General features: G+C 46.9%; 1 protein-coding gene across 3 annotated transcripts in view; it reads right to left on the bottom strand.

Moving 5' to 3' along the window:
* The window catches only part of ZHX3 (zinc fingers and homeoboxes 3), a 46,322-nt gene that overhangs the window by 21,210 nt on the left and 505 nt on the right, over positions 1-24,607 (bottom strand). For 2 of the 3 annotated variants that reach the window (XM_030963037.1, XM_030963039.1), the window contains exon 2: positions 7,806-7,911. The gene's annotated coding sequence lies outside the window, so the exon portion shown is untranslated. Of the gene's footprint in view, positions 1-7,782; positions 7,912-24,607 lie in introns of all 3 variants that reach the window. The other variant, XM_030963038.1, reaches the window with a different exon arrangement.

Below are 24,607 nucleotides of genomic sequence, written 5' to 3'. Positions count from 1 at the left end.
GAACTTAGGTTAGACTGGGTGCAGCAATAGCAGAGGGGAACCACATCCTTCATGGGAATGAAATGAAATAAGAGTCAATTAAAAAAAAATCAGTCTGCCATACGAAGACTGTCATTTCCTTAGAGCTGACTTAACCTGAAGCTTTTGGAGAAAATCCATCTGTTGCAAATTTAAAATTTCCCAGTCCTTCAAATGAACATGGAAAAGTTCTCATTGCAAAGTGTCCCATGAACAGAAGAAGTATTTCTGGCTTACACCAAAGGCATCACAGACTATGTTATAACTTCAGCAAGACAGAAATCAAGAACCCCTCCTAGCTTTTCAGAAAAAAATGAAGGGTTGTCTCATTACACCAGTCTAAAACATTCATTATCCTCATTAGGGTAAAGGGCACAGCAACATTATTAACTCTGTTTCACAGCACTAAGAAAACAGCAGGATAAAGTAAACTGCAGGAGTCAGCACGGGGGACAGTAAGGTAAAAACATCCACGCTGTGTCAGCAGGCAGCCTGCACACACAGGAATGGGGATGACTGACTGGTAATGCCATGATGGAGCACTTCACTTCTAGGCCAGCAGCCCAAATCACAGTCAGGGTAGGAGAGCATGGTCCTCCAGGCACCTGCCCCCTTCTTTGGGCTAGGAGTGAACAGAGTTGGGAGCGTCTTGATGATACTGCTCCAAAATGACAGTGTGTCACACTGGATCAGGCTCAGGACAGCAGGAACTGCCTCCATGCACCAGCCCAACATCACCCACCACACAGGATTAAGGGAATAATAGAAGCCTCCCATGTCAGGGCAGTGCTCACAGCCTGCAGGACTCACCCCTGATCCCATCAGGAGCAGACAGGACAGAGGAACCCCTCGAGAGCAACATCCCTGTGATAATTCCACATCAAGCTGCCTCCCCAGGGGCCAGAGCAGGCAGAGCAGTGAGCAGCAGGGCTCCTCCAGGGAGCTCTGCATGGATCACTGCTGTAACAGTGCCCATGCCTGCCAGGGATAGCTGGGAGAGCGGCTGGCAGCACTGCCCAAAGCACTGCCGCTGTGTTTGGGGTTCTTCTAGACCATCTGTTTTCACATCAAAAGCAAGCAGCAACCACAGGGGTAACACAAAAAATTCATGGCCAGCTGCTCCTATCTGCACCCTTCATCCTCTCCACCCTTCTCAGATTTGGCACAAGTCTCATCATCACCTGCAAGTGCTGGTGAGTGCAGAGAAGCTGCCAGTGCAGGAGACACCCTCACTGTTTAAATGACTCAAGCTGCCATCCTGGACAAGGTCCCACGGGATGGCAGCTCCCTGTCTGAGGGATATTCAGGGTACAGTCACTTGCCATCCCCCAGACTACATCAGTGCTCTGAAATCACTCACCAGGGCTCAGCTCCATCAGGAAATTGCTGCCAGCCTCCTCCTTGTTGCCTGGCACCTTCCCCACATCCCTCCCTTCCTTGGTCAGTAGTTATTTCCATGGCATTTTAGAATTTCCCAAGAGACATGTGCAAAGCCTCTCCCCAGGGCTTCAAGATCCTCCAACAGACAGCCCTGAAGACTTTTAGAAGTCACACATCCATGTGATCTTCCACACACATCAGTCTGGAGCTCATCCTCCCCCACAAAGTGGATTGAACAACTAAAAGTCTCACAACTTGGGGAAAAATCCACAGCCTTAAATGTTTGTTGGCCCAGCAGGAAGATCACACAAACCACAAAAGGGAAAAACAAGAGGGTTAGACAGCAGAAGTACTTAATGATACCACATCCTGTACACTGAATTCAATTTCTTCCCTTTCACTAGTGTCAGGGGTGCTGTTCAAGTTTTACTCCTAGTTACAAAGCAGAGTCTGAGGGAACAGCCAGACCTGCCTGTAGCCTGAGATTTACAATCCTGGTCTAGAAGCAGCCCTAGCCTGTTGCTGTGCCCTGGAGGCCACATGCTGCCAGCTGCCCAGCCTTGCAGCATCCCAGCAGGACAGTCAGTAACTCAGGATACCTTGAAGGAGAAGGGGGTTGAGGTTTTGGCTCTTGGGAAGAGAAGGATGGAGATGAAAGCAAAACTTCTGTCCAAAATGGATGAATTTTTCCAGCTGCTGGGCCATGCCTCTTGCACAGGTGATAGAAATTATATTATATTATTATTAAATTATATATTCACACCAAAGATGAATGAGTGGCCACAATTCACACTGCTGGTTCTCAACAGCCTGCACAAGCCACTTGGACCAGCTGTGTGACCAGAGGGAAATACAGATAACAGCATTTTTAATATTTCTGGATGGTCAGATACTCCTTAAGAACATTTTTCCTCCACAAGCACCACGAGGTCTGATTTTCTGCCACATCCCAGAGATGATAATTTCCATCCACCCACAGCATCCCACACCAGCTGGAGCTCACTCACTGCCGCAGGGTGGGGGTCTCAGGCTGGTGGCTGTCCCAGATCCACCCCAGATATGGCAAAGGGAAGAAGGGCTTCATGCCCCCAGGACAAAGGAGGCTCAGCATCACTCTGTCTCAACTCTGCTGTACCTAAAACAGAGGCAGCTTCCCCCAGGACAGCTGTCATGTGAGGGTTTCCCACAGCTTCTCCTGACATTTAGGGAGTGGGAAAAGGGGTGGTCAGTGCTGCTACCCTACACTGGGAAGGAGCAGGGAGAGATGAAATGATCTGCCCAAGGTCTGTCTGCACACTGCCATGGGGAGCAGGACCATGTGCCATCATCCTTATCCTCAAAGCCATCACCCCTCCTTAGCAGTCACCCAGGTTCAAAGCAGAAAGGCAGCACAGGGGCACCAGGAAGCTGCTCTGCCCAAACTGGCCATCAATTCATAGCCCAAGAGCTGAGAGCAGTGCTAAGGAAGATTTTACAGCTCAAGAAGCAACCACCTTGCTAGTGCAGTTATGCCAGGACCTAATGGAACATATTCTCTGGGTACCTGTAAAACTCTTTAAATGGATCATCCTGTTCTGTTTTCCCAGGAAAACAGAAAAGAGGCCCATGAGATGGTCATGCTTCCTAGTCCATCCAGATTCTTCACACAGCAGCTCTGGAAAAGGGTACAGACACCTTCCCACTGCCACAGCTCCTGGCTGGAAGGGAAATGCTGTCACCAGTGTGTTACAGAAAGGGAAATGAGGCACAAAGCAATTTGAAATAACTCGCCCAAGGTCACAGGAAGCTTATAGCAAAGTCAGTAATTAAACTCAGAACCTGTGAGTCCCCAGTCTAGTTATTTATCAGAATTCACCCTTTAATGGGTCACCTTTAGTCAGATACCCTCCTATTTTGCACTGCCACTGAATTATACTGGCAGAGGGAATTATTACGAGTTTCTCTTACAGCCCAACATGCTTAAAGGGCTGTTTTGGAAATAAAAGAAAACTTACAGCATGGAACAGACAACTCCTCAGCACTGCAGAGAGCTGAGCCACCAAAGTGATTACAAGGCTCCAGATCAAGTTGGGAAATAAGAAGCTGTTTTTCCTCTGCAGTGAATCACTTTGTTTTGAAGGGTGGCCCCCAGTCCACAGTTGGAAGGGTGGTGAGTAAGAACTCACCATTTCACCTTGGATTTGTGTCCTCTTTCACAAATACCTCAGAGGACACAGAATATTGCAGCCTTAGCTCTGAGCCAGACATCCCAAAGCCTCTCCCTCTGCAGCAGGCCTCTCCTTGAACCTGATGTGCCACCAGTTTGTGTTGGTACAAAACAATAGAATGGACTTTATCCAGACTTCCACAGGCCACAGGCACAGTTCTTTCCCTTCGTAAAGGAAACCTGTTCAAGCACATCCCAGTCCCTTCAGAGAGACTGGACACAGCCTTGACTGGAGCCTTGCACAGCCTCAGGGCACCCCTGGCAGACAGGGCTGGCTGAAGGCATCTCTGGAGCATCCAGCTGCTGCTGCTGGAGCCCAGAGCCTTCCTGGGGCACTGCTCACCTCACCAGAGAACAGCAGAGCCCCTGCACATCCCAAACCCCAGCACAGGGGAACAGCAAAGCCAAACCCTCCTGATGCACAGATGTGGTGAGTAACAGCACAGACCATCAAACCACATCTGTGGATATCTGCAGTGCTCAGATCCCTTTCAGCTGATGACAAATAGTGGAAGTGTTGGGCAATAGGTTTGGAAAGGGACATGCAGGGTGGAATTTGCCTTTCACAAAATACAATGAGAGGGGCAGGAGTCAGAACTGTTAGTGTGGGGCTAGCCAAGAAGTTTGTGCAGCCAGTGGCCTCATCTTTCTGAGTACCAGCAATTTAATTTGTCACACTGATATTGTACACGTGTCCTGAGCAAACAGATCAGTAAGAAGAAAGAGTAGGAAGGGAGGAATGAGGGAAAAGGATGCAAGGGCATTTGGAAAACTCCATCTGATCTGCAAGCTGGGGAACTTTGCAGTTACACATACTGATTGGGGAGAGAGGAAAAGAGGAGATAAGAGAGGCTTCACAGCTCCGTGCTCAGGGCTACAGCCCTGCCTGGGGACTGAGGGGCACTGGGCAGTGCCAGCCGCAGCCATCACCTTCCTAGGGAGCACCAACACTGCCAGCCCAGCAGAGAGAAAAGGAGAAAAGGGAGAGAGCTTCACTTCTTCTGAAACTCTGTTACAGAAAGAAACCCCACATGCTACCAAATTACATGGACAAAGGACAATCCTGTTTTGCAAAGCTTTTGTGTGGGGAATTCTTTGTTTTGAGCTCTGCTGCAGATTTGCAGGTGAACGGAATCTTGTGAAAAATGTACCTCTCAGGGTGAGGAAATGAAATCTCTTTTCCCCATCTGTTTTTCACTGGCAGAGCAGAGGCTCTGGGTGGAAGGGCAGCATGAGTGGGATAACCCTGGCCCAGCCCTTTAAGGCCACTCACCAGAGGTCCTGGCTGTCACTCCACACCACAAACCCCAGTGAGGAGCACGTCCAGGGCTGCAGCTTCACACAGGGCACCAGTTCTGGGACAGCACCTCGTGTTGTTCCACCATGGATCCTGTCTTCCCTGACACCACCAGATGAGGGTGAACCCCTCAGCCCTCTGCATGAACCAGCTCAGCAGAAAACACCTCCAGAGGGTTATTAGCAACAAGACCAAACTAGCAGCTGTGGGCCTGCAGATCCTTGGGCCCTGAACACGGGGCTGAAGAGGCATGACATCAACTATGTCAAAAATTTGCTTGCTTTGAAATCCTACTCCTGCTTATTTATGTTTCAGGAGTACCCAGAGGCCCCAGCCAAGCCCTACAGAGCTGGGGCTGGAGAAGTGCATTTGCATGTGTAATGGCCATAGAATCACAGAATGGTTGGACTGGAAGGGACCTTAAAGGTTATTATTAGTCCAGCCCTGCTGCTATGGGCAGGAACACCAACCCTACACCAGGCTGCACAAAGCCCCACATCTCCACAGAGAGCTCCTGCCCCATGGCCAGCCACAAGCAGCTCAGAGTTTTCACTAGAAATAACTCACAGCCAGGCTGGAGGTGAGGCAGGGCAGGCTACAGGAAAGAGGCAGCACAAGGGCTGGGAAGGAAGGCAGCAGCCAGGCACCATGGCCAGGGGTGTCCCTGGGGCTCCTCCAGTGCCCCCACAGCAGAGCTGAGCTCTGCCTCCAGCAGCCAGAACACCCTGCTGAAAATGCTGCACACAGAGCTCTGCAACCCCCACAAGGATGCAGAGAAGGCTGTTAACCTAAACAGACAGGTCTGAGATTGATCTGCAGGAAGGATGAAATCAAGAGGCAAAAATAACATTTCCAACACACCAGTGACATACCAAGCCCTTAATCCAAGGCACTATTTACAGGCCAAGAGCATTCCTTGCTGCTCTTACCTTCAGCTGCAAGGTCTGGGTCAGCAGCTGCCTTGGAGGAGCCTGTTTGAAGGTAACAGACAGCCCAGGGAGCAGCCAAGCCCAGCAACTGGGATTTGCAGGCAAAGATAAATAATTAAAGGGACAGCTGAGCACAGCTCACTAGGCTTTGCTTCACAATGCAAGCGCTGAACGTGGAAAACTCAAAACATTTCCTCCCCAAATGCATTAAATGCCCATTTTGCTATTTCAAAGTCTTCTACTTTCTCCAGCATCCAGATATTTACTTCCCAGATGCACTGCCAGGAATAGGGTTTGCAAATAAAGTTTTACAAAAAAGGAAGGTTAACACACAACATATTTTTCCCATTACTTCAATACATCTTGCAAGCTCTGCAAGCTTGGTAAAGAAAGAGTCTATTTAAAAATCTAGGGTGGGGAAGAATTAGCTCACCAAAACCATAAACAGATTTGCTTTGCACTTTCAGGCCAAGAGAAAAACAAGACAGGCCATGCACGTATTGATGCACACAATGGCACAATCGTTTTAAAAACAAATGAATTGGGAGGGAGAGGACACCACAGGAGGGTGGGGGAAAAGGAGGAGCAGAGACAAAGGAGCCAACTTCTGCAGCAAAGATCCTCAGCTTGGTTCTTACAGCTCCCTGAGAAGATACTGAAAATCCTTCGTGGGCCAGCACAGGACCATGAGCTTGCAGGGAGGATGGCACACTGCTACAAGGCCACAAGCCATCTCTGGGTGCTGCCCTCCAGTAATGAACAGTGTCTTTTTCTGCAGATGGAACACAAAGGAATCCTTCTGATTTACCCAGACACCTTCCACATGAACCATCCGCATCCATTATTGCTGTCTTTCCATGGCAGATACCAAGGAATACAAAATGTAATGCCCTTCTCCACACTTTCCCTCCTAAGAGACCAACTCTGTTTACAAAGGCAGAGCAAAGCTACCAAAGCTTCACCCTGTTCCTCCAGCAGAATTCTCTGTTTATAACAGCCGGACAACCAGAGAGCCACAATGTTCACTGCATTTGCACAATTACTGCCATAAGGGACTGAGGACCCACCTAGGTGCAATTAATGAAGGGAACTTCAAGGAGGACAGCTCTCAGGGGGCTGAGGGTGCACGTGGATCCCAGCACATCACATGCTTCAGCAGGGTGCTTTAGTTTGTTCCTACCAGTTTAACAGGCTACAGAGCTGGAAGTGTGTCAGGAAAGCTGCAGCAAACAGCATCAGTCCAGTTACTGTACTCCCAACACTGATTATTTAATAAAGTCTACAAACAAGCAGTCTCCAGATGTGGCACAAGCTGAGTAGAAACCACTCCAGGGTTTGAAAACCCCCATTTCCACAGGGACACTGTCATTTATCACACAGCCATGAACTGGGTGAACAAATTCCCTGCCAGTCTGCTCACTGATGGAGCTTACTTTTTGTACAAATAAAATAGCTTGGCTCTGCTATGAGACCCAATTTCTTCTTCAAAAGCCTGGAATGGTGTAATGGAAAACTGAAGTGTTATTTCCAAGCACACTTCTTCCATCCACAGAAGCCAAAGGGAAAAAGCATTGCTCTCCTGACCCTTCATCCACACCATGGGACAAATGGATATTTATTAAGTGATATGGAAATAAAGTAAATCAGCAACTAGCACACAGATAGAGGAGCCAGCCAGGAGAAAAGTACAAACACACAGGCTATCTGAACTCAGCTTTGTTCAAGGAGTGATATCCAAAAGCAAAGAAAATAAAAATTTCCCCCTTCTCAGGGACACCTGGAAGCAGAAGCCAAGTTTGATCTGACCACAGAGCAGCCCCTGCTCTCAAGGCAGTGGAGCCAGTCACTGCAGGATCATTCCTTCAGCCACCAGGGATCTCTGTGACACACTGGAACACACATTTCCCTGTCCAGGCTGCACAGGACAGAAGGTTTCACATCCCACACAGCACCTGAGGTGACAGCAGTGTCCTACCTGCTCGAGGGACCACGTCCTGAGCCTGTCGTTCTCCTGCCCCTCCTCTGTGCTCACCCACATCTTTAAAGTGCCTGCAGTTGCCTCAGTAGCACCAGGATTCAGGCTGGAAGAGAAGACATGACACCAAAAATTACTGCTGCACCCCTAAAGGAGAAGGCAGCCCTTGGTTAGCAAAGGCTAAAAGCAAAAATGAAACACTGATCAGCTTGAGGTGCCCACCCTGCCATGCTCCCAACAGTACATCCCCACTGAAGCACTCTAAACACCCATCTTTGGGGTTTTCTTCTCCCTCTCAATTAGTAAAGACATTATTTATCAGAAGTTACCCAAATTTGCTGAATTAATCACCAAGCCCTGAAGCCAGTGAAAGCAATCCCCCAGCTGCAGTGTGCTGGAAACTGTGGGCTTGGTCCATTCCAGGGCTGAAAACCTCCACTAGCCAGAACATATTTAGAGCAGCAACCACAGCACCCCGACTGCCACTGCCACAGCAGCAGCTAAATATAACATACAGCTCTGCTCATAGCTGTGGCCTTCTCTTCTCCCCTCATTTCCCCCCACTGCCATCCAATCCCTGTTCCTTCACCGCTGGAGAAGCAGCAGAGCCAGCTCCATGTTATTTCCTAATTTCTAAACTTTATTGTCTAAAGAGATAAGCAGCCAAGTGGATTTCTGGGATTAAGTTCAGACCAGGGAAGAAAACAGCATATTGAAAAACAAAGAGTCACCCTGGAAAAAGGTGAGCCAGAGCTTGGAACAAGGATGAAAACCAGGAAAATCAGGTTGTGATTGCCCAACTACAGGAAAATTTAAAGTTGTTTGTTGCTCCTGCCTGAGCTCCTGCCTGAGCAGTGACAGGTCCTCCTCTCCCAGGAGCATGTCCCAAGTGTCCCATGCCCAAGGGCAGGAGGGCTGGAACTATGTGATCTTTAAGGTCCCTCCCAACACAAACCATCCTGTGATTCTATGATTCTGTGAAGTGTCCCTGTGCTTCAGCCAGCTCCAGTCCCTAAAGTTCCCTGCCAGGGCCCCACTCATCTGCTGCTCAGGTTGGATCCTGCTGACCACATGCTTTGCACACGACTGTTGCATTTCTTGGATTAACTAAGTGGCACAGAGAGATTTCACCAAACAGGCACAGATGCATTACAACTCAGGAAAGGGCTCCCCAAACCCACCCAACATCCTGCAGACAAGACATTTCCACTCTGGCTGTAATTTTACAGACCAAACCCAGCAGGATTAAAAAAAAAAAATCAAAGCAATTGGACAAGAGTAGAAGGACACAAAGGTTTTCCCTCACTAAGCACTCAGGTGTCCTGATGCTCCCTGCTGCAGAGCCATGCTTGGAGAAAGCTTTCTCCAGACCTGCAGTGCTGGCTGCTCAATGTTATCTGTTATAAATTATTTGCTGTACGTTATTCTCCCAATTTAATTCACAGGAAAAGCAAAGCAAGCCCAGAACCAGGGGGGAGAAAAATCCGGAGGCCTAAGTCTGGCAAATCACAAGACTTGAGAGAACAAGAAAAATGCTTTAGATGCCACAGTTTTTTCTTTTTTCCTTGCTTTTCTTTTTTTTTTCCTCCCCTAAAATGAAGGGAAGGCTTACCCCTAACCAATTAGGTTTCAGCACACTTGGAAAGATCCCAGCGTTGAATGCCGAGACCTTGACATAACAGGTGACAAACTTTGCTGTGCCAGAAAAAATCTAACATATAATAAGAAACAAATACTAGACTGCTGATGGAGTGGGGTTTTATTCCAGAAATTTGTGTAAATGTCCTATATTGACTTGCACAACCCCAGCACCTCCCAAACCGAGCGATAACAGCATGGCCCCACTGCTTATCTGCCATTCCTCCTCCTGTAACAGTGCTGCTCCTCTCCCTGTGCCATGGTACATTTAATTTCCTTCACACACTCCTTTAGGGATTCAGCATATGCCTAAGACTTCAGCAAACAAGATTTTGCATTCCTTGGAGTACCTAAATTAAAGAGTGACCTCGATCACAGCAGTCAGAACAGCTTCGCGCTTCAAGAAATTAAAGGTGGCTTAAATAGAAACTTAAGCTGGAGGCAGAGATAAATCTGACTCTTCCAAAACCTCGTTCTGAAATATGGAGTAAAGCCCCTGCAAATTTGGCACCATGAGCCATGATTACCCTGGCAGCTCCTCCTTGAATTCCCTGGAATTGCTGCTTCAAGAAGAATAACACAGAGGGGGCTGGGGCGAGAGGGCAGGGACCACGCTTTCCTCAGAGCAGAACATGCAAACAGCTCAGCTGCTTATCACTGAAACTGGAACAGCAACAAGGACAACCAAGGCATGCTTTTTTCCCTAACTTCTCTCAGATATTAAAATCCCAGCATCCAACAGCCAAGATACACTGAGGTCCTTCTGTCTCAGTTATTTGCAGTGTCTGCCAGAACCACAGCCTTCATTACCATCCCACTGTTGTCCTTCATTACCATCCTCACTGCTGTCCTTACGGCTTCCCAAGGCTTGACTGAGCAGCTCAAAACCTGCACACAGTTCCAGTGTGGAGAATATCTTCCCCAAATAGCAAATTCAACACACAGAGTGAACCATCTTACTGTGCCTGGAGGTTTAGCACTGCAGTGTCTGAACCAGCTGGACCAGTGGGCTCATGAAAGGGGAAAGAGAAACTCCAGCACCGTGTGTGAGATCCACTGAAGGGTTGAACATTTCAAAATCAAATCCACTGCAAAGGCTCAAAAATAGAGATTATCCTGTTTTCCTTTTACCTGACAACCCCACCTCAGATTTATTTTTTTAACAGCTGTTAGCTCTCTTTTGAGATCTTAACAGATCTTCTTGCTCATTTTTGGGATTTTTTTTTGACGTGACTGAAAAGGGAACTAGGCTGTCCCAGAATAAAGCCTCCTTGCAGAGCAAAGCCTGGCTCACCCTGAGACTCACACAAGCAGACACAGCAGCTCCAAGCACACCCCTCTGTCCACACAGAAGTTGGGCTGAAGAAGAACAAAATGATACAGAAAAACACAAAAACAATTCCCCTGCCCACCAGTCTGCAAAGGGGATGCTTTGAGGGATGCTTCACCTTTTCTTGCAGTTCTCAGAACTATAAATAAATAGCTGAGCTATGAAGGCACTTTGCAAGATCCCAGCTTTGGCAGAGATGGGCACCTTCCTGAAGGAAACTTCTCAGACATGTGAGACCTCCTGACACTGCCCAGCAGAGAGAGTCTGGCCCTGCAGCCTCTGCTGCTCGTGGAACACTGATTTTAAAGAGTTACCATTCCCAAGGTACAATTAAAGGACTGACAAGTTACCATTCAGGATCTCTAGGGTGGCTGTTTCTATTTCTCCAGTATTTACAGAGCTGGGAACTCAACTTCACTGATATTTCTTTAAAGAGAAATGGCTGTACTAAAAGCAACATCATTCACTCCCCTCTGTCTCTTCCAACTCAAGTCAACCAGCATCCCAGAAAAGCTTCACCACTGAGAGAGGCAAGTTGTACAATTTAATGTCCATAACATTCAATTTCAGAACCAAAGAGCATAAAATATTTCTAGGCAACATCTGCTTTTGTAGGGAGGCATGCAAACTTACATTATGTTTAGTCACTTCAATCTTTTTTAAGTGCCTGAAAATTTAAGCCACAGAACATAATTTCTCATCTCTTGCTTATTTTAGACCAAAAACAACCTTCTCCAGCCTCACCACTCCAGGCCAGGAGGGAAGGGAGCACAGGACAACTCCCACTGCAGGGGAATAAACTGCATCTTCCTCATGCATCAGTGACCATCAAGAAATATCTGAAAGATATTTCCAAGTTGTTTTAACCTCCAACAACTGATGCTCCACAAGCTCTTCAGACTATCAAATCCTGTTGTTACTTTCAGGCAAATTATTTTGACCTTCATTTTGCCCATTATTTAATCTGAACTTTTGTCTCTACAATTTTAGGGCCGTGACCTCTTGCTCTTCCCATGTGTACACAGAGAGCAACCACCTCCTTCCCTTTCAGGCACCTGAAGATGCTTTTCCTGCCTTGCTCTTCTCCCATCTAGAGCCAAACAGCTCAGGTTTGTTCAGACCTCCAGTCAATCTCCTTACAACTCTCTGGATCTCCTCCACCCAAACTCTTCTCTCTCCAGCCAGAACCAGACAAGGACTCCTTCTGCACTACACCACTCCTCGTGCTGATGTTTATTTTCAACTGAGTTTTATGCCCAGCCTCCAAGAATTTACAAGCAGATCATGGTCCAATCCATGTCTACTGGAATAATTTTTTCCATTGCAAAGAGAAGGGATTATGGAATATTCCCATAAATAATTCCTATGGCAGAGTTTTAAAAATTTCAAATCCTATTCAGGTTGGGTTTAAAAACAACCAAACAGGTGTATACAACATGGTGCATTAAAAGTCAGCAAATGATAGTCAGCTTCTCATCCAAGAAAAGGAAACAACAGACTCCCACTCCTCTCATTTTCATCTCACTGCCCAAAGGATGCTCTCAGAACCACACAAAGAGATAAATTTAATTGTTATTAAATAAATTTAACTACTATTAACTATTGTTAATAAATTTAACTATTAATAAACTTAACTATTAATAAATTTAACTATTATTAGATTAAATTATAATTTAATCTATTATTTGAGAGCAGTAATCATCGCTTTATTCCGTGTTTTATGCAAGGCTTGATGGGGCTCTGATCATCTGTGTGATTTTCCAGTTGAGGAAACAGAAGAGCACTGGTTTCCCTTTCATCCAAAACTCCCAGGCCTACAGCAGGATGTGGGAAGCTGTGGCTCCATTCCTGCACTGCCTGGAGGTTTTGGCATTTTTAGCTTCAGCTCCTGCTGGGATATTCTGGGATGGGGAACTCTGTCAGTCCCCTGGGATCTGCTTCCCATGCTGAATACACATTTAAACTGTCAATACATTCAGTAACATGGCTGAAGAGTTCCTCTGCCCTTATCTCAGCCCCTCCCAGCTGCAGTTACTGGTGCCATTCACACACGGTTTTGTGGGAGCAGAGAGACAACAAAAGCAAAAATAAGTTTTTTCCAAAAAAAAAAAAATTCCCTTTGACAGGCAGCCCTGCCATTAACTCAGGGATAAAAAAAGCCTGGGAGCCAGCAGTGACAATGCTATTATAATACAAATTATTAATACAAGGGACCTCATTGCTCTCAGCTTCCACATGCAGCTTGCCAAAAAACAAAGGTTCCTATTTTTTGGGGGGTGCAGAGACCTTGAAAACTCCACAGTTAGCAAAGAAAAAAACACACTGACAGTCTTTACACTGTCCATTATATCTTTTTAAGGTGACTTGTCATTTAAACTGTCAGCTTGAAATCTAATAATTTAAAAAATGAATATAATATTATGTATTACACTCACAGGCTGCAACCACTGCCAAATTCCTCTGACAGTTTTTACAGGATTATAATCACATTCCTTTTTTAATGTTTTATTCTCTTGCTCCTGTGCCAGAGAAATGGGAAGGAGAGTAAATGGCTACTTAAGAACAATGTATGATGGGCCAAACCAAAACGGGAAATGGAGCACAGCACCGTGTCCCTCCTCCTTGGAGAGGGGATGCTCAGCAGCCAGGACACTTTTGGACACTAGTGTGATTTGAAGGCCAGTTTTCCCATGAAAAATCCTTTTATTAAAGGAAAAGCACTGATAATTGTGAGGCAAACATGGGAGGACAAGCTTTATGTTTATTGAGGAATACCAGGCTCTTGCAGAGACACAGCTCAACTCTACAGTGGCCACAAAGGGACCATCAGTGGGACCTGAGCAGAGACAAGAGCTGAGCACACCAGAGCCCTGTCCCAGAGGCTGCACCTCCTCCATTACCACTCCATCTCCTGCTCAGAAACCCTCCCGCCCCTTCTCCTCCTTAAATTCTGCTATTAAGATGGACCAGAAGAACAGATCCATCTTTATCCACACCACGAATGAGGCCAGCCTGAGCAGAGTGCCAGCTGGGTCCCAATCCCAGCTCCTGCAGGGACCTGGCTGGGGCTCAGCCTGGGGACAGTTACACAAAACAAAGATTCTGGCATTTCTTAACTGAACCTAAATGTCTTTTTTTTTTTTTGTCCCCAAAAATGCCTGGAGCATAACAGTGCTTGTTTGTACAAAGAGGACAGACAAAATTGTCTAGAAATGGAAGCAAAACCTGATTCACCCAAATTAATGGGCAAATTTTAGAACATGAAAAATGTTGAGTTTTTTCTTTTTTGCCTGCAAGGTCCTTTTTTCTTTTTTTTTCTTTTTTTTCAGGATAGTGTTCCCTTACAAAAGCATTCTTCTGAAAGCACTTCTCCTGTGAAGCTCCCCTCCAACAGCTACTGTTACAAATCTGTGATAAAAGATGTATTCAGCAGGGTTTGGCACACAAATAGCACCCAAATGGGCACTGCCAAAGCCTTGCAATTTTATCACGAGCTCCAAAATACTTGGAGAGAGAAAAGATGCCCTTGCAGGGAGCATCAACATAAGAGAAGCTCCATCTCCTGGGGTCATGAGGACCTCAGATTGATCAGGATGGGGAAAAAAATGCACAATTCTGATGAAAATCTCTCAAATAGGAGGGCAAAGTGATCCAGATTTTCAAGAACTGATGGCCAAGCAGAAGGACCCTTTGATGAATTGTCACTTGATTTGATCCATCCTCAGGATTTTGCAGTGTCCCACTGGTGACTACTTTTTGGGGGGCAATTACCCAGACCTCTCCAAGGGTTACTAGACCAACAGAAAACCGTCCAAAGTTATCCCTTAGCATCAGACCAGCCATCTCACAAACCTCCAACTTAGGCTTGCAAGAGAAATATAAATAAAGCCCCACACTGACTCAGCAAGGTCCATCAAAACCTGGGGGACACACAGAGCCCCTGATGGGGACAAGCCTTGGTGGCACAGAGCAGTGGCTCTGCTGCTGCTGTGGAAGCCTGGCTGAGCCCAAACACGAGTGTGTAACACCTACAGGGCACCTGTGCAGGACAGACAGACACAAACCCAACACAAGCACTGCTCCTCTGTCCTGCTGCTCTTCCCTTTGTGCCAGAAACAACCCGCAGCCAAACTGGACCCAGCATCCACGGCATGGGGGAAAAGAAACATCTCAGCAATTAATAGACTTCAGCTGGAATCTCCCAGGAGACAGTATTAAAATGAAGGAGGGAAGAAACAAATAAACAGAGGAGAAAAGAACCAACCTAGCAGTGTCTGCCATGCCAACTTCTAAAGCCAAAAGTCAAGCCCGGGACCCCATGGCACTGTTCCCAGTCTGGGATACTGGGAAACAACCAGGCTAATGCATCTCCCTAGCACTCTCTGCCCAAGAATTCCCATTTTCCAGCTTTTCTCCACAACCACAAAGCTCTGGAGGTTTTGTTTCCCTTTAAGAAGGCGAGGTTTTCACTGAAGTCTCTGGTTCTGAGTGCTGGGCTGTAATCCAAGGGCCCCAAGAGGCAGACATCAGGAGGCAGCAATGGGCTGCAGGCGCTGGCCACCAGCCGAGCCCTTTCCAGCCAGCTCAGCTGGGCTCTGGATTTGGGAACCCACACTGCTGCATGCAGGAAGCAGTTCCCAAAATGCAGAGTTTAACCCCAAAAGTGCATCATAAAGCAGCAAGCACAACTATCTAATACACCATAAATACATCACTCTGTACCACACTCACCAAGTCCAGCTCTGAATCTGGTTCACACATAAGACACAGAAAATAGAAATATTCTCCCTGATTTCAGTGCAATATTCCCAAATTGATCCAGAGAACCTACAAAGTCACTAAGCTATAATTAGAGGTTTATTATAAAGGTGTTTGGGATGCCTGTCAGCACTGAAGGACACTCCGTATTTAAGGTACCCTTAACATACACAGTGGCAGTGGGCCATTTTCTGAACTTTCATTAAACAAAAAAAAGCCAACTTGCTTACTCACCTCAAATGACTTTTCTCAGTCTCTGCTTTTATTTTTTTTTCAAATCTCTAACTCAATTAATTGCATTTTAAAAAAGTAAAAGCCATCAGTGAGGTGGTTTAAAACATATATTTTTATCCATAACTCATAACATGATTGCCAGCTAAATCTTGCTTTTCACAAAAACCCAAACAAACTGGGTGCAGAATGTGCATATTCACTCACTGGTTATTGTAGGGTTGTTTGCATTAGCTTTAAAAAAAAAAAAAAATCACGTGTGGAGGGGACATGAAACAATGTGATTCTTCTTTGAGACAGTCTGTAACATTAGGAAAACAAGCCAAGAAAATCCCATAGTGCTCCACTTGCAGACCTTCCCACAGCACACCAAGCTTGAATTGATAAAATAACAAATTCTATTTCAAAGCACATAGGCTGGCCTGGCTTTTTCAATTGTTTTTTAAATAATGTATGATAATAATATCATATGCCAGCATATCCTGAAGCTTTGGGAGGGAGAGGACCCGAGTGCCACACACCAGAGATGCTCTGTGGGACCTGCTCTCCCTCCTGGCTGTCACTGCCCTGGTTCTGGGCAGGTGACATTCCCCACAATGGAAACAGGGAGCACATGGGATCATCAGCTTCATGCCAGAATGAGCATTTTTCATTAATTAAAAGGTAGCTCCATCACACACTCCAGGATTTCTCACCATTGCAGCACAGTGTGGACCCACCTCTTGTATGCCTATGGTTTCAGCAGACCATCTCTGCACTTCTAAATGAAAAATTTTAAGCCTAAAAGCACCAAGCTCTATCATAAATTCACAAATGTTCCTAAAATTGAGTTTAAACTGGAATGAAAAAGCATCTCTAAAGTGATGCTCTGGTCCAACAGCTGGTAGCAGCATCACTTGTGCTTTGCTGTTGGAAAACAAGCCCTGAGGGTGAGGTGGCCACGGCCACCAGGGGAAAAACATCATTAGGAGATAAAATCATCTCTGCTAATCCTGACTATGAACTCAGGTGGATAATTAGACCAGCTGCCAGGTACAGCTCTGCAGAGGTGACCTTTCCTTGTGCTGTCTGGATGTGACACCTGGAGGTATCAAGGCTGAGAGAGCATTTCTAAATCCTCCAAACACCACTCACCCTCAGGGCAGAACAGCCAAAAAATAGCAGGAGAGGAAGGCAGAGCAGAGCGGGGCTGCAGATCCCTGTGCCAAGAGGGTGTGCAGCTCCTGGATGCTCTGAAATCACCAAACACCAATTTCCATCTCTCCCTTCAAAGCACAAGAACAAACTATTTGGGAGCTGGATGGATGCACACTAAATATATTTCTACTAATGACCATATTGCACTACTACTCCAGTGGAAGTTGTTTTTGCATCTTGCAGCAAAGCACAAATGCAAGGGAATGTTTTCCTCTACTAGAAGACTATTTACTGTTAGACACCTACATAAAATTATGGATATTTCACTTACAATTCTATTTCTCTTCCCAAAAAAGCAGGTGAAATTGAGCTACTTGGTTGTAAAATTAGCAAATACTTTGTTGCTAATTCAGATTCAAGAACCTCCCTCAGGTCTTTTTTCTAATCACATGCAGAACAGCTACACTGCACATACCATTTTTCGCTACATTGAGCTTGACGAAAATTTAAGACTTCCTCCCCACCCCGTCTTCTTTTTAATGGGAGATGTGATTATTGAAATTAATTCGAAAAACAGTCAGCATTCACCAATCAGCTCAGCAGTTTGGGTTTTCTTCATCTGCTGGTTACATGCTAATTATTGTACTGGTAAGATTATTTCTCATTCACATTTGGAATTTACAACCCAGTAGGGAATTGATTAAATTAGAAGAAAAATACAAAAAAAAAAAAAAGAGAAAGAAATCAATGACATTTTACATTCAACATAGGGTTTTTTTCCCCATTTTGTTCCCAGCCTCATGCCTACAATGCCCTGACAGACTCAGCCCCAGCAGAGCAGATGCACAAGGCATTTCCCAGCATTAAGGACTGGAGCAGAAATGAAATCCACAGAGCAGATATTTTGGGAAGGCGATGTAACCCTCCCATGTTCATCAACACCTCTGCTGTTCCCCCATCCTCCACTGCCTCACACCAACCATACTCCTTTCCACTTGGCTGACATTTGCAATTAAGAAGGGAAATTTCCCCACAGGTGGGAAATGAGCCCCCATTTCCAAGGCCAAGGCGCCAGCAATGCTGAAATACCCACACAGAGGCAGGAATGATGTCCCCTGCCCCACGAGGACCTCTGGGGGACTTTGGTGGCTTCATCCTCACACCAGAAGGGCACAAGGGACAGAGCAACCCCAGCCCAAGAACACCCAGCAGCAGGGACCACCTTACCCTGCTCTCAGTTCTTCTTTATGGAAACCCTTTTTTCAGAGATACTCAGCAGAGAGATCCCTAATTTCACTACTGCATCTCAAATACTATTTACCATCTCATTTCACCTGGACAGGCACAACAATATTGTCAACAGCAGGGCTTTGAGCACACAAGGGATGCAGTGTTTGCCTGTCAGTGCTGTTTATTGGTGTTACCCCTCAAAGCAAGGGCTGCTTCTCACCCCAACCCTCTCTGTTCCAACTGTCCTCTTGAAAACGACAAAAACAAACAAACAATCAAAACCTATCCTAGGTGTCAGAGAAGATCAAAGTAGGAGCACCAAGGCTTTAAAATTCCTTTAAACACTCCAATCTCCTGCTTGCCAAAAAGTGCTCAGCACCCACAAGCTGCTCGGAGACCTAAATCCTGTTTTACAAGAAAAGCAATGTCCTGCAACACCAAAGGGAAACACACAGGTGACCCCACAGCAGAAAATAAGACTGAAAAAACACATCTAAAGAACTGACAAAGAAAGAGAAAGATGCCAGGAAAATCAGGAGAGCACAGAGTAGCAAAAGGAGCTTGGAAAAGGGTTAGGAGCAGGTGGACACACAGTGACTGCTCACAGGAGAGGGGTTTTGTAAAATTAACCCCCAGTACACCGACTCAAATGATACCTCCTCCACAGAACCTTCATTTCTAGTGCCCTGCTCAGCAGTACAGTGTTCCCAGGGCCAAATTTCCAACCTGCAGAAATTATTCTGGCACATGGCAGAGCAACCACAGTTCAGCACAGGCTGGGAGAGCAGGACAACACCATACCACCAAAGCAGGCAGAACAACAGAGAGAAAACAACTAAAAACAAAGGACTTGCAAACCTGCAGCAGTTCTATATCATCCTCACTCTCTGTCTTTCCTGCCTGTAAAGCAACATGGTGATGCCAGACACTGGAGCAGGGAGTGCTGGCTGCCATTTAAAACATCTGCTGCACTTCCCAGTACATGCAGGGCTGGGGGAGTGAAGCCCAACAGGTGGATTATGATCTAAATGAAATATTCACATCATTTGCTTGCTCACAGCCCAGACCACAGCCTGCCTCCCCTGTGCCAGCACAGCTGAGAGGGTCTGTGCTTGGATTTTTGGGTTTAAGTCAGCTCTGCCTCTGTAAAAGAGAGACACTCCCCTTCTCTTAAATGTTTTCTGAGGTGGAAATGATTCCTAGCAAAGAAAGAGCAGGATACATTTCAGATGGGGAGCCTGCTTTTACATCCTGTTTAACAAATCAAAGCACAGCACACAGCAGGCTTGCACAACCTCCTGCACAGGTCAGGCTGATCTGTCTCCAAGGGCCACCCCACAGCCAGGAAACAATGTAAGAGCCAATTAACCTTTAATGCAAAGTGTAAACACCTGTCTTAGCAGGGCTGTGAAAAATGGCATCACATTCACCCCTTCGAGGTCTCCAAAGCCTCCTGCTCAAGGTGCTGCTTGAGAGGTGACCACCTCTGCAAGGCTGCAGGCTGTAAGAGAAAGCCCAGTGCCTTCCATCACTGGAAGGTGGAATGATCCTTGTGCTTCCCATGCCCCAAGGCAGGAGTTGGAGGCACCACGAGGGTCTCCAGCCACTGCAGCCTGCCCTGAGTACAAGCACCAGGAGCCAGGAGTCCATTGGGATCCTTCACACAGAGACCTAAGACTTCACTGAATATTCTACACATCAAAAAGCACCCAAGACAAGCCCATCTCAAACATCCTACAGAAGGTATACTCCAAGTACTCCAGTGCACTCCAGCACAGCGCCTTGCTACTCCTACACTGAGGACACCTGGAGATGAAGAGCTCTAAGATCAGGTATCCAAGACTTCAAGCCTAATTTTGGTCCTCTCAACTAAACTCTTTACTTTTACCATTTTAAGAGCAGGCAAGAAGTTTCAGTCCCTCTTTAAAGACAGACACCAACTGATCCCTGATTATCTGGGGAAGACGGGAGCTCCACCAGACAGCAGGGCACAAGCTTTTGGCAGTAACTGCACTCTCCACCTGTGGGATGACCCAAGCATTAGACTTACTTTCCAAAAGGACACCAGCAAAATCATGGCTGAGGCTTTAGGACGGGAAAGCAAGACACCAGAATGGCCATTTTGTTGAGCTTTGCTGTATTCTAGGAGTTTTGTTTTTAAATTCATTGCAGCAGCTGGCCCACCGCTGACCTGAAACTCTTTTGGAAAACAAAAATATCCTCACAGCAGAGAAGCATCTGGATGTAAAGAAAAAAGTGTCACAGCTTCCAATTTACAGCCCAAGCCCACAGAAGATGCACAGACTTCCAGATGGAGAGAGGGACAGGACTGATTACATAAAATTATTAATGTGTGTCCCTACACCACTGGAAAAAAAAAGAACTGAATGTGCTTAGGAAGAAACAAAGCAGTGAAAAATAAAATGACTACCCATTCAAGTATTTGTGCAACACTGGCATGACACCTTAGGGAAATAAATATTTGCTTGACCTATTTCCAAAAGAGAAGTTTTTTATAAGTCCCATGAAAACCTCTTTATTTACTGAGGCATGAGAGCAGAGCATTTGCAAGCATCCTGCACACTGAGCCATGTTCCAGGAGCAACTCACTCCCTTCTTATCCTTCCCAGAGGAACAAACTGATGACTTTACACCAGTGGGACAAAATCAGCCTGAAAACAGCATCAAGGCACTTCTTCAGTAGAAGAAGAGTTAAACAACACCAACACAAATAGCAGAGAGCCCCCCTGGAAGTCCCTTTCTACTGATCCATCTGTCTGTTGCTCAGTGAATTTTTGAGTGCTCCCACTTTAAACCTGCCCCATCCAGGCTCTTTATTGAGAAGCCAGGTGCCAGAGCTCATTCCACACCCTATTCCTGTCATGGCTCTCAAGCATCTCTGTATTAAAACAATAATAATTTTAAAAGTTTTTAAAAAAACCCCAAAAGCTGTTCCCCTTCTCCCCAAGCAGCCCGGCAGCAAAGCAGGCAGGAAAGCCCCATCACCCAGACTGAATTTTCTGAGCATTACTGGGCAGGAGTGTGGGTGGAGCTATAATGGAAACTTTTGCAACCTCAACACCATGTTATTTTATTTCATTTTTTTCCCCAAGCAAATGCTAAAATACATGAGGGACCTGGCTGGAAGAGCAAAGGCAGCACTCGCCTGCAGTAGGAGGGACCTTACAGATGCCATGACTGCAACTGGACACACAGTTTAGAAGGCTCATCGTCCAATTTTTCTATTTATAACTTAAAAAAAAAGGTAGGAATAAGAGATTAAGAACACACAGATAAAAGGAGTCCACTTCAATGTCCCCTTATTGTGCCTGTAGAAGAAGGAGAGGGCACCCTCATAGTGCCCCTCTGAATGGGGAGAGGAAAGAGAAACCACAAAGCCTTTGCAGGACATGAGAGCGTCCTCCACGTGGAGATGAGCCACGGCTGCCATGGCTGTGACTGCTGTGGTGACAACCCAGCCCCTGCCTGGGCTCTGCTCTTGTGCCATGTGTCATCACCAGCTCCTGAGCTCCACCACAGTCCACCCCAACCAGGCCTTCCCAGGCACTTCAGCAAGCTCGCTCCATTTGCATTTTAAGCATTGTTATTTAGAACATTTGTCAAGAGGGAAAAAAAAAACCCAGAAAGAGAAAAGGCAAACAAAGGAGGGGAGAAGTACAAGACTTCTTCCTTTATAATTAGAAGCATCACCCTGCTCTACAGAAGCAGAAGAGCCATCACAGCTGCCAGAGGGAGAGAGGCTGCTGACCTTCACCACAAAGACCATCAGGCACCAGCAAGCAGGATCTTCTCCAAAATAGCCTCCATAGCAGGACTAGACTCATCCCACCTGGAGCAGGTGTTTTAGTTACTGACATAATCCTCCTGATCTCTTATGTAGTTCATGCAAAGAGATAACTCAGCATGATTCTCTGTCTGCATGGGGCAAATTACCCTTAGGTTGAGCAGGGTGGGGGAACCTGGACCTGGCTCTGGGCTCCTGCTCTCCCAACAAAATCCCTCTGTTCCAGGGTGACCCCAGCCCACTGCAAGAATGAGGGCAACAATAATTTACATTAGCTGTGAGCAAACCAAGGACCTCTCCATGGAGTAACCTCCCTCATGCTTTTTTACATGCAAATCAGGTGGAAAACCAGAAAGGAATAATAATATCAGGCAAGGGAAGCAAGGGACCCATTACAGCAAAGTGGGCAGCAACAAGCCAGCCCTAGGGGGGTTAACTTGCACAAGCTGGGAGGGTTGAGCAGGATGGGGGCAGATATCTGCTCTCATCTTCTGCCTTTTGTTTGCACAGGTTTCTACAGACTCCCAGTTGTTTGTCTCCATTCCCAACAGTTTTCAGGAGGAGCTGATGCCCCCTCTGCCGTCAGCCCCATGCCTGGAGGGGATGAATGTGAGCAGGTCTTGCAGGGCTCATCATGGCCCAGGTACTGTCCCACATTCAGGAATAGCAAGAGATGCACCTGTGAGACAGCCTGCCACCAAGCAGTGGGATCCTGGTGCCCAGAAACCTGGAGGAGGTCCCGTGGGAGCAAGGCACAGCCGTGCCCTGCAGACAACACTCTCCAGACCTGTCCCATCACACAGACAGGGAAAGGCTGGACAAGGGATGGACGCAGGCTCATGTCCCAGGGCTGGACTGCAAACCCAAGGTGCAGATCATTCCAGGAGCTACAAGACGAGCTGTTTTTACATAGTAGCACCATAGTAACCAAAGCGGAGGGAAAAGCTCGCATACACCGGGGAAAGCCTTTTTGGAGAGGAGGAGCAGAAGGGAGGTCTAAATAGAAGGAAAACCCTGCAGAGCAAGGAGACACACTTATATAAAGGAGAACTGGAGGCACACTGCTGTTGAAATCTCCCCACACTGACAATGCAGATGGCTCTCAGTACCAGCCCAGCTCACCTGCTCCAGGCTGTCAGCACTGCCTGCATCCATCCCTGTGCCTCCCCAGTGAAAGCCAGCAGTCCCCATGGGGCTGGTTTCACTTGGCTTTACAACAAGGAATTTATTGATAGGGATGTGCTCCCACGAGTGACTTCAGGGCTTCAAGTTACTACAGCTTTTCTATAGTAGCAAGAATTGCGGAGGCTGAGCCCTGTCAGAAAAACCTATGCTAAACCCCAACCCATCCATAATATAATTAACACCAGCTACAGATTAGGCTGTATCTGAAGCAAATCAGATCCAACAGCCTCCTCTTTCCCACCCCCAAAGGTGGGTCAGGACTGCAGAACTGTGTGGGCATCCGTGTGCTGCGAGTTACTGGGATGCACTAAGAGGAAACAATAAACAGACTGGAACAGTCTGCTCCCTCTTCTCAGCTACGTTGTAAAATACATCAAGGTCACAGACCCAACCTAGTTAATACAAGTTATCATTAAATTGCTGTTTTCTTTTATGGTAAATAAAATGCATCTGAGCATCTGGGTAGTTTTCCCTTCCTCTTCATCTCTTAAAGAGAGATTAGTTTAGAATAAGCTGTTCCAGATAATGAAGTAAACTTCTGGCTTCCTACCCATGGAGAAGTGCTCCTCAGGACGCTATGATCCTTGCTTGGGGACTGCAGCCAGAGTAGGTGGTCAGGGAGAAGAGCAGGGAAACCCTTCCCTGTTCAAGTGGAGCCACCCTACAGCATTGTGCAGAGAGAAAGCCCATGGCTGGGCAGAGTTTGTGCCTTTAGTGGGCAGAAATGGGAAAAATCAGATCAAGAAAGGCTTGTATATGAGCTTTTCAAGGTACGTCACACGGCCTTACAAGACACATCGCCTCCCAGTCCCCCAAAAGTTTCCCATCAGGTAATCAGAGTAGCAGAGAGGTCCTTTGAAAAACTGTATTGTCTCAGATTTGGGGGTGCAGACAAAGCATGCCCTGAGCAGCAGGATGGGGCCACTTCTCACACGGGCCAGCGTGCCAAACCAATGTGACACCCGAGCAGCACAAACCCAGTCTCCACCTTGGACCCAGCTCCCATCCACAGGGACATCTCTGCTCTCCAAACCCACCTCTCGCAGCGCAGAGGCCTCGTTCTGCTGGCACCTGGCCACACGCCCGGCTGCCACCGCAGGAGCCCTGGCTGGGAGCTGGGCAGGACTTTACCCCGAGAGGGTGAGGTTAAACCACTATCCCCAGCCAGGCAAGAAAAACACCGAACGGGAAATCTGGGGTTTAGCCCCGGCTCCGCCGCAGATTTCCTGTGCGGCCTCGGGCTCGTCACTTAGCGGCCGCTCAGCTTTCCTACCTGTGAGAACAGGGAGATGCCCCCTGCTCACATCCCGGCTGGTCCCAAGCACCGGCACTTTAAACCCGGCACGGCCGCAGCACCAAGAGCTCCAAAAATCCCCACCGTGCCCAACCCTCCAAGCCCCAGCTGCGACACGAGTGGGGTCTGCTGCCCCGCTGCCCATAGAGCGAGCAGCCAACGAGGGCTAGAAAAAACCACTTTTCTTCCTCTAA

Source organism: Camarhynchus parvulus, chromosome 20, assembly GCF_901933205.1.
Source record: "Camarhynchus parvulus chromosome 20, STF_HiC, whole genome shotgun sequence".
In the NCBI taxonomy this organism is placed as follows: Eukaryota; Metazoa; Chordata; class Aves; order Passeriformes; family Thraupidae; genus Camarhynchus; species Camarhynchus parvulus.
The sequence above is the reverse complement of the archived record's forward strand: the minus strand, read 5'-3'. Positions and strand labels throughout refer to the sequence as shown.